The 10,554-nt window shown below is 42.0% G+C and overlaps 1 pseudogene; it reads left to right on the top strand.

Moving 5' to 3' along the window:
* The first annotated feature begins 1,254 nt into the window (after positions 1 to 1,254).
* LOC112934488 (ubiquitin-associated and SH3 domain-containing protein B pseudogene) lies at positions 1,255 to 10,177 on the top strand (annotated as a pseudogene).
* The last annotated feature ends 377 nt before the right edge of the window (positions 10,178 to 10,554 follow it).

Here is a 10,554-nt window from a genome sequence, read left to right on the forward strand (position 1 = left end):
TCAAAAGCTAGTGCTCAGTGAATGAAGCTGGACACAAAAGAGAACATACGGAATGATTCCATTTGTATGAAATTCTAGGAAAACAGACAATATACGTCATCAGGAGGTGGGTCAGATGCTGCCTATGGGCTCAGAGAAGGGGCGGGGTATCCCCGAGATGCTCTGCTTCTTTCCTGCAGTGTGTGTGTGGGGGATAGGTATATGTTGCTTGTTAAAAAATTGATCCCCCCCCCAAAAAATAAAATAAAATAAAATAAATAATAAAATAAAATAAAATAAAATAAAATAAAATAAAATAAAATAAAATAAAAATTCATCCCACAAGGGATGTCTGGGGGGCTCAGCAGGTGAGCATTTGCCTCTGGGTCAGGGCATGACCCCGGGTTCCGGGATCCAGTCCCACATTGGGCTCCCCACAGGGAGCCTGCTTCTCCCTCTGCTTGGGTCTCTGCCTCTCTGTGTGTCTCTCAGGAATAAATAAATAAAATCCTAAAAAAAATAAAAAAAATTAGCCCACTCCACATGTAACTGTAAAATATGGTCAGTAAAGTCGATAAAAAATGGTTCCTACAAAAAGTCTCGGCCCTTAGATGCATGCTTAAACAATTAGTTTTTTTTTTTGTTTGTTTTTGTTTTTTTTTTTTTTGGTAAAGCAACTCCTTAAGTAATCAGGCCAAAAGCTGAAGGCCTCCTGAGCATGATTATTATTAATTTTTGGTGGTAGATTGAAAGTTTATAATGTAAACAGACCCAACTCTGTTGGTCCAAAGATGTCCTGTGAGCCTGCTCGTGATTGTCACTCACTGGGAATGACCTCTGGCCTTCCAGAGAGACCCGGGGCGGCGGGGCAGCGTGGTCGTCCGCGTGGAGAGGCCGCGTCCGGCCCGAGGCCCCGCGGCCCTGAACCCTGGCACCTGGCCCGAGACCGAGTTGAGCCGCCCGGAGTCATCTCCCGATGGGCGAGGCCCCTAAACCTGGCGTCCAGGTCTTCAGAAGAGGATTCCGGGGAGTCCGAGTCCGCGGCCTACGACACACCGGGGTCTGCGTGTCCGCGTGGCCCCGGCCCGGTCCGGGGTCCCTCTCTGAGGCTAGCCCGGTCCTTCCTCTCTGGGATGGCGGCGCGGGGGGCGGATGTGCCCGGACGCACCGCCAGCAAGTGGCCCGACCCGCGGCCCAATTGGGCCGCTGCCTCCATCGGCCACGGGGACTCAGAGCTCGGGGTGCGGGTCGCGGCATCGGAGGAGGAGCCGCGGGATGCCACGGGTCAGCTTGGTCCCCAAGGAGCCCCGGCTGCAAACCGAGCTGGGTCAGGAGGCCGCTGGCTCGCCCCTCGCGGCCTTTTCCAGGCGGAATGGGCTGCAGGGTGTGCGCCTTCCCCGCCACCCGCCGAGGGATGCGCGCCGGCTCACGTCCCCTCCCGGCGGCCCTGGACACGCCGACCTGGGCCGCGTGGTCTCCCCACACGGGGTAGGGGCGCAGGCGGCCCTTCTCCGGGCCGTGGTGCCCTCGCGACCCTCGGGGCTCCCCCTCCGACCTACCTTCTGTCCAGTGAAGCTGGAAGTCACTGTATTTGCTACAATGTTCTTTCCAAATTTTTTTTGTTTTTTTGAAGTTGCAGCACAGTGTGCATTTTGGTGTTTTCTTCTTCTTCTTCTTCTTCTTCTTCTTCTTCTTCTTCTTCTTCTTCTTCCTCTTCTTCTTCTTCTTCTTCTTCTTCTTCTTCTTCTTCTTCTTCTTCCTCTTCTTCTTCTTCTTCTTCTTCTTCTTCTTCTTCTTCTTTCTTTAAGATTTTATTTATTTATTCTTTTTTTTTATTTATTTTTATTTTATTTTTTTTTTAATTTATGATAGTCATACAGAGAGAGAGACTGGCAGAGACATAGGCAGAGGGAGAAGCAGGCTCCATGCACCGGGAGCCTGATGTGGGATTCGATCCCGGGTCTCCAGGATCGTGTCCTGGGCCAAAGGCAGGCGCCAAACCGCTGCGCCACCCAGGGATCCCCTATTTTTATTTTTTTTAAAGATTTTATTTATTTATTCATGATAGAGAGAGAGAGAGAGAGGCAGAGACACAGGCAGAGGGAGAAGCAGGCTCCATGCAGGGAGCCCGACGTGGGACTCGATCCCGGGTCTCCAGGATCTCCCCAGGGCCCAAGGCAGGCGCCAAACTGCTGAGCCCCCCAGGGATCCCCTTGGTGTTTGCTTCTGATCCCCAACAGTGTCCTGCAGCAGACGCAGCTGTTCCAACAAGCTCCTCAAAAGCTTCGCACTGCAGGTTTACGGTTTAGGGAGTCTTTCCTCTTGAAATCCCGAGGTCAGCCAGGGCTCAGATGCTCAAAACGGCCCTGCCTCGGTCACGGGGATGGTATTGTTAATGTTATGCAGCTTTACTTATCATACTTTCCTTCTATTTAGAAAAAAAAAAAAAAAAAAACGTGCCTACCTTTACGCAAAACTGTAGTTACAGGAGCCAGTTACTTACAGCCTCCATGGCATGATTCATGTAACTTCCTACACAATTGGAATTCTTTACTCTCTTCAAAATCATATTTTTAAAGTTTCAAGGTGTAGCATCTAGATGATAAATCATATTTGACGTTCTTGCACGTATACTTTCTGTGCTGCATGTGGTAATTGCAATAAGAAGGAATTAGCTCAGAAACCCTTCTCTAATTCCACCTGAGAATTTAGATTTTTAGAAGTTTTTACGAAGCACCCAACATTTCTAACCTACAGCAAGGGCGTTAGTGAAAGAACTGGTTCTGGCTCCCTTCTTGCTCTAGTTCTTAAATTAGAATATCAACAAAGTGACTTTCTAACTTTTTTCAAATGAAATTAACCCCTTGATGAAGAGATGTCTTATGCTTCATTTCTTCAGTCCAGATAGTTGATAGTGTGGGTGATAAGGTGCCCAGGACGTGGACCTGATACAACTTCCATGGGTTTTGGTGATGGTGGCACAGCTGGACTGTTGACCTTCCTGACTTACATACAACAAGTTGCTGAATTCCTTGGTTAGTATAATGATTAATATCATGTCACAATCCAAAGAACTGGAATGCAAATTCCAACATCTCCCACAATTCTGGATCACTTTGTAGACACTAAATTTTGAACTCTAAACTGACGAGAGGGATGAAATTAAAGATTTCTGTGATGTACTCTGGGAAGTTCAAGTGTCTTTTAATTATTTATTATCTTCCACTAAGTGCAAGCATAAAGTATTTTCTAAAAGAATGAATATTTTGGCAAATTTCTGTGAGTGGAACATTTGTTTGCTGTATGTCAGGAAAAGAAAACCCAATTTCAGCCATATGTGACATCCTTGGCAGAGAACAAGTGGTAAAGAGTCACAATGCCATCCTTAAGTGGCAAATATGACATTTTGGGACTATCAAATCAATTGCAATTTATAGAAGGTAAATCAATTACAATTTTATATTGCAATAGTTTAGGCCACAAAACATGTAAGTTTTGCTAAATTTTATTGGTACCTACACTTGATGTTAGGCAAAGTTTAACAAATGAAATTAAATAGAGTGGATTTTTTTTAATGGATCAGATTCTTAACTAATTCTGTAAATACAAGAGAGAGTGAGATCAACAAGGATCCAAAACAATGGATTTACCAAGAACATCCTTCCCAGAGAATTACCAGATTTATAGGGCATAGAAATGACCACAGATGACAATTCAGATAACAACAATCCATCTCTTCTCAAACCCCACAGTCCTCGCATACCAAATACGAATGGGAAAAATCGATAAAGGTAGAAAACCTAGTACTGCTGGTTTACAAGGACTGAGAATTATTAAGCATTGTAAATGTCACTAGCTTTGCTAAATATCAAATAGGAACATGAAAGAATTGTCTGTCATCAAAAAGCAATACATTGATACCAATTGACCAATAACAGGTCATTCATCTAATTATTCAACCAACACAATTTTTCTTCTGTGCTTCACAAGAGTTGGGTACAGTGTTAGGGATACAACGACAAATAAGGATTCTTAATTATTTTGTTCTCCACCAACATTTGAATTATCACTGAAAATATGAGTCCACATTAATCCACCTGCCAGGAAGGCAGTGCAAGGCGCCCAGCGAGCCATCTCACTGCTACGATGAAACACTTTTTCTACTGTCTTAGAATCTTGTTTCTTTTATCTTCCATGGAATCCCTGATAACACCATTACCCTCAGCATCTTTGTCAGACCCTCTGCTTCCTCATTCACGAATAAGGCTGAACTTCAGTGCTGTGGTTCTCAGCTCACTTTTCCTCTGCTCTCTAAGCTGTATCTTCTCATACAGCATAATAATTTTCAACATTTCTATTCTCAGTATGTCTATATAATCTTCAGAATTGTAGATTTTATGAAACTTCAGGAGTTTATAACCAGAAGGTGCTTGCCACGATCAATCGTTTTTGTATAGAGGCCCAGATGTTGAATAATTTAGGCTTTTTGGTTGGCATGTTATTTTTTTTACGTATCTTATCTCTTTAAATATGTGAAAGAAAATTTAGCAGAAGGATCAGACTACAATGGCCTGCAGGTGAGATCTGACCTGTGGGACGAAATATGCTCACCTCTGATCTAGAGCAACATTTTAAATCAATATGAAGTTTCCAAAAGTGATACAGATAATACTATGGGCATAGATTTCTAGATTCTGAATCTTCATATATACTCTTTCTTAAAAGTATTCTGATTCAGACCCACCAGAGTCTGCACTTTTTATATACCCATTACATTTCCAGAGAGTTTCTTGCCACTGTTTTGGCTGAGACAGTGGTAAATATTCTCCACGTGTTTGCTTCACTCTGGGTGCATGGAAATTTCCAGCTTTCCTTATAGATTGGGATCATGTAAGTAAATGAATTCTTAGCAAAGGGATATAGGAAATAAGCACTTTCTGGCCTTGGGCTTTATAAAAAATAGAAAATATGTTCTTCAGTTTCTCTCTCTTTTGGAGACCTTAGAGGCAATGTGTCCAAGATGCTAGGATGATATGTAGAAAGAGCTTGCGTCTTATTAACCATGTAAAGGACAATCACTCAGGAACCGTCTTACCTGAATAAAACTTGTCATGGGATAATCGTTATTTACATCACTAACACTTAGATTTCAGGGTCGTTTTTGTTACACTGCAATTGGCTAACCCATCATGTATAAACCAATTATAAACCCCAGCCCGTGGTAATGGAACATCTGCCCATCTTTCCTTGCAAAATACCTCTTTTTCCATCTTACTAAAATTTTTTATGTTGAACATTCTGTCTAATGTGTCCAATTCAGTCCTCATGCCATGTATCCAACAACCCAATAATATAGCTGTCAACTTAACAATCATTCCATTTATCCAACTATCTAATTCTGATGAATAATAATACTTACTTTTCAAAGAGGACACAGACGCCCCAGGCATCTACATCTTTGCCACCCTTTATTCCTTTTAGTGAAAAACAAAATAATTTCTAGTTTCTAATTTCAGAAGTAGCTAGAATAAGAAAAATTAAACTCTCTTACTTCAGGATCTAGAAATACGATTCAGGGGGGTGTACTAAAAAACAAATGTTTAACAGAAACAAAAGAGGGATTCCCTAGTGATTTTTAGAGAAAGGGTACTTAAAACAAGATCAGTAAATTTGCAAGGTGACTCTTAGGCCTCCTGGTAAAATGTTGAAGGAGACATGAGCCAAAAGCATCAGGATCTTAAGATGCAATGACACTTCAAGATAAACAAACAATAGAGAGGACAAATGAGAGATAGCATAAATGAAGTAATGACAACATGGAACACAGTATGTTTCAAGCAAGAGAAATAAATAAAAACACATCTCCAGACACATTAAAATTAAATGACTCACAAGCCTGGGCAGGTTGGGAGGTGAGGAAGTTCTAAGATAACCAGTGAAGAAGACAGAGTAGCTAACTGGCACAGATATTAATTGACAAAAGCTTCACATAAACAACAGAGGAGGCGATGTGTTGGTAAGCCATTTAACAATTTATTATATCTCCAGTATATCATAATTATTCAAAGCCAAAAATAATGTGAATATTTCACACAAAACTGCAAGAGACAATTTATAATTTCTGAAGGAACAATTCAAGAATGAAGCTGCACCGGAGCATGTTACCTACTAAGGGGAAAATGGTTTTAAAATTACTAAATCATCATGGGTGATGGGCATTAGGAAGGGCATGTGATGTGATGAGCACTGGGTGTATATGCAACTGATGAATTATTGAAAAATATATCAGAAACTAAAAAAAATTACTAATTCATGAATAAGCATATTAAATATTAGGAAATATAATTGGTCACTGCTTAAACACAAATATAAAAATATTATAATAGGAGTAAAATTAGGATACTTTTTTTTCAGATGGTGTTATATAAATGTGCTTGTTTAGGAGGTAAAAGATGGTAAATATTTCTAAGGTCCATGTACTCTTCGGGAGGGTCACAGAAATAAGGATCAAATCTAGACCTCTATTCAGGACCCAAATGAACATCTAATGGTACCCAAGCCAATCTCCCTCCTGGCAACAACTCTTCTGGAACAAAAGAAATGAAATCTGTCTGAAGGAAAATTGTGACATTTAGCATATTAGATAATAGAGAAATTGAAAGCTATCATGAATTAGTGCATCTAAAATTATGGAAGATATAAAAGAAAGGATGGAAGAAATATGTAAAGAAGGGCATCTGGAAAGTCCTTGAGAGTGGAGCTTTGTGGAGTCATGTCCTGGAAGCCCAAAGAGATGAGTTCAGCATTCAAGGCCATTCGGGCCCTAAGATACATCATTTCAGAAAGTCGCAGCAGAGTGGCTGAGAGGATGTGCAGGGTTGTTGACAGATTCATGGAGATAGGAGAACATAAAGGTGAGTTTGGAATCTACCAAGAAGCAGTTTACTCGGGCTTCTTGTTGGACTCCCAGAGGGCTGTACCCCCAGAGCAGGATGCATTGTCCATTTACCTTCCCAGGGATGAAGCCCAGGTTGGAATAAATGTGATTTCTGGTTTCTTTATGGTGTTTGGGTATAGTTTGCAACCTCGATTTTTGGCAGAAGAAAGACTACATCTACTCTAGAGGCTATTGTATTTGTGGATTCCTATCTTTCATCAAACTAGGGAAAATTTTGGCTATTATTTCTTCCAGAGACTTTCCCATCCATTTTTCTCTTCTGCCTAGTAATTCCATCTACATTTATGTATAATATTGAACCACATCATATGAACTAACAGGTCCCCAGTGTTACATTTATATATATTTAAACGCTTTTCTTTTCTATTGCTTACATTGGAAAATTTCTATCTCCTTATTTGATCTGTCCTCAAGCTTATTTGTTCTTTTCTCTGTCATTTCCCTTTTGTTGCTAAGTCCAACTATTGTCTATTTAAAAACAATTAGATATTATATGTTTTCAGTTCTATTACTCTGCTGAGATTTCTTATATGTTCATTGGAAATACATTTTGTTTTACTTCATTGAGTAGAAATGCAATAGCCTCTTTAATATTATTGCCTGCTAGCTTCCACATCTGGGTTATGTTGAGCTGAGTTTTGGCACATTTTCTTTTCTACTGAAAATAGGCTGTGTTTTCTTAGTTCTTTCTATGCCAGGTAATTTTGGATTCTATCTCAGACATGGTGATTGGTAAATCATGAGGATCCTGTCTTCTGCTATTTTTCCCATATGCACACTGTCTTTTGTTTTAACAAGTAATGACCCTGGCTTGACTTGGGCTGAAATGCTGGATGGCAGCTCCAGTCCCAATTTAGATCTTTTGTCTTTAGTTGGGCTGCTTTTGTCTCTTTCACACATGCACTTTCCTGTGATGAGTCAGTAAAATGGGCATCCTCACCCTGTATCTTTTACCTATGGGACTTCAAAGCTCCCCCCAACACCAACAGATTCTCCAGTATCAGTTCTCTGGGGGTTTTTTGACAGAAAGATCACTATACACTTCCTACCAGTTATCTTGCCAACTCATAACAATGTCAACTTAGCTCAGAACTACATGCCCTTAAAATGGAATTTATCTTGTCCTCTCTTTTCTATGTATGCACTCCCCATCCATCTCCCTGATTCTATTCATTCTCCTATACCCCCAAGTGGCTACTCATAATCAGCCCAGATTTGGTCATTGATTTGTATGAAGGACTCAGTGTGGAAGGGTCTCACCCCATCACTCCCAATATTCTCATTTTAAAATAAAAATAATGAAAGTCAGAAAAGCTCAACAATATATTCAGCATTCCTAAGGTCTTCCACAGCAGACCCCAAATTAGACTCTGGTACTAACCATATCACATTTTGCTTCTTTGGTCCCAATATTAACTATGTAAAAGAATAGGGACTCTTTTCATGGTTTGAGAATTTCCATATAAATAACTTGGTGTAAGTTGTATGCTTCCTTTTTTAAGTGAGAGTATCCTTCCTTCTCCTCAAGGTAGGATTGAGGAGAAAGGTTAACTGTCCCTTTTTTAACTGTAGTGTTGCTAAGCATTCAGTGGCTTAATTTTTCATTTATTATAATTTTGAAAAGGGCTTCTAAAGTTGTAATATAGTCATGAAAGTGGGAGTCTAGAGACCAGGTAAAGAAGCTAGGGCAACCATGATCACCCATGGAGCAGCCCTGCTCCATGGTGAGGAATATATCAGTCACTGCTGACTAGGTAGTAGACCCAGAGGTCAATTCTTTATAGACCTGGGTTGAGACCCAGTTTCTCAAAGGCTTTAAATTAAGTGCTGGGTGGATGGTTTAAGATTGAGAGTATTGTCCCCTCCTTGGTTTGGGCCCTGACCAGAGTTATAGATGCCAAAATTCTTGGCATCTGCAGGAGGAAGAAGTGTTCAAAAGCCATGGGATTGGTGGTTCTCCCACATTGGTGACTCCTTTCTGGATGACCTCAATACATCCTTTACCTCCAACCCACCAGCCCCTCAGCACACAAGCTCTCCTGGTTTGGGCAACAGTCAAAGCAGAGCTACAAGAAGAACAAAGCACAGAGCATCTTCCCCCACATCACCTTCTGCCAGTTATTGTGTGAGGACAGTGAGGTAGACGCGCCGCAGGAAGCCCTGCAAACCACCGTCAGTCTCTGGAAATGCAAGTTCTCAGCCCCATTGACCTCCTCCAATTTCACTGACCTCTTGGTAAAGGAAGACAGCACAGACGTCCTCAATGACTTTGCCACTGATGCTGTGGAGGTTGAGTCCAAAACCAATGTACACGTGGAATCTTATAAGAAAGAGCTTCATGTAGCTTCTGGCTTACTGCTTCCAAGCTACCGCTGACCTATGCTGGAAAAACTAGCCCAAACACTGAGTAAACTAGGCTGCAACTGAGTGGCCACTAGGTTTTTGGGAGATACCTGGTTTGCTACCCATGAGACATTACAGGTCTGCTAGGCCTACACCCCACATGACGGCAAGCTGGAGCTGGTCCCGATGGAGAAGACCAGTGAGGCTGGATCTATGGCACCTCCTCAGCCAGTGGCTGCTCTGGTCTCCTGCCTGAGAATTCCACCAAAGCTGATGAAGGCAGCATCTGGATAGCTCATTGTTCTTACTCCATCTTAAACAGCATCTTCCAATGCTCTGTCATCTGGTGATGGTGTGTTGGGTAAGTGGCAGTAGGAGGACCAGGGCCTGGGGGAGACAGCTCCCCTGATGATCATCTGCCAGCCCAGGAAGCCTCTGAAGGCCGGTAGACACCCTGGTCATGCCTGTGTGTTGGCATGGTGAGAGGATGGGTGTTGTGTTTGGGAAGTACTAGCTATCCCAGTGCTTTGATGCCAAAGACTGCTATCTACGCACCAATCTGAACATGCCTCAGAGCTTACATCAGTGGAGTGGTGTTTCTGGGATTATGGGAAAGAGGCTCCAATCACCATATTTGGATGTTTACAAGCAAGACTAGTGAGTGGAGCCTTATTGGTCATTAGGCCAATTATTGGCCACAACTCCTGCTCCCCATCCCTGCACTGTGCTTAGATTGCACAACATCTTGAAAGGCTTAAAATAAAATCACCTGAAGATCTGTACAGACTTGGCTTATTTGAGTGGACAAAATGGGTCACTGGGGACACATTATCTGTGTGAATACCTCCATCAGAGTTAGCTACAGCCAACCGGAGTATTGATCCAACCTACAGGTAACTCTCTGAACACCTTCCCGGAGCCAATGTGGGAGTACTTTTATACATCAGGCGAGGCTAACTAAGGAGATGAGGCACCAGACATAGCCCGTGGGCAGTTGTCCATATTGGTGGAGTCAAGCTATGATTTGAAAACCACAAGTGGAAGAAGCCAGTATTGCCTTATCTTTAGAGTTAGTGTGGATTATCTCCTCTGTACGTAGAGTGGGCTTTCCTGACTTGATTTTACCTCTTGCAGTAAATGATAAAACCACTTTGCATTCCAGGATCATGCACCAGCTAATGAGGAGGCAAGTCCAGAAGCTTGTTGGGGGTAATGACAATATCTTATTTTAGATTGTCAATTTTCATTTCTCAAAACATTTTTAATCCTCTTTC

Source organism: Vulpes vulpes, chromosome 7 (genome assembly GCF_048418805.1).
Source record: "Vulpes vulpes isolate BD-2025 chromosome 7, VulVul3, whole genome shotgun sequence".
NCBI lineage: Eukaryota > Metazoa > Chordata > Mammalia > Carnivora > Canidae > Vulpes > Vulpes vulpes.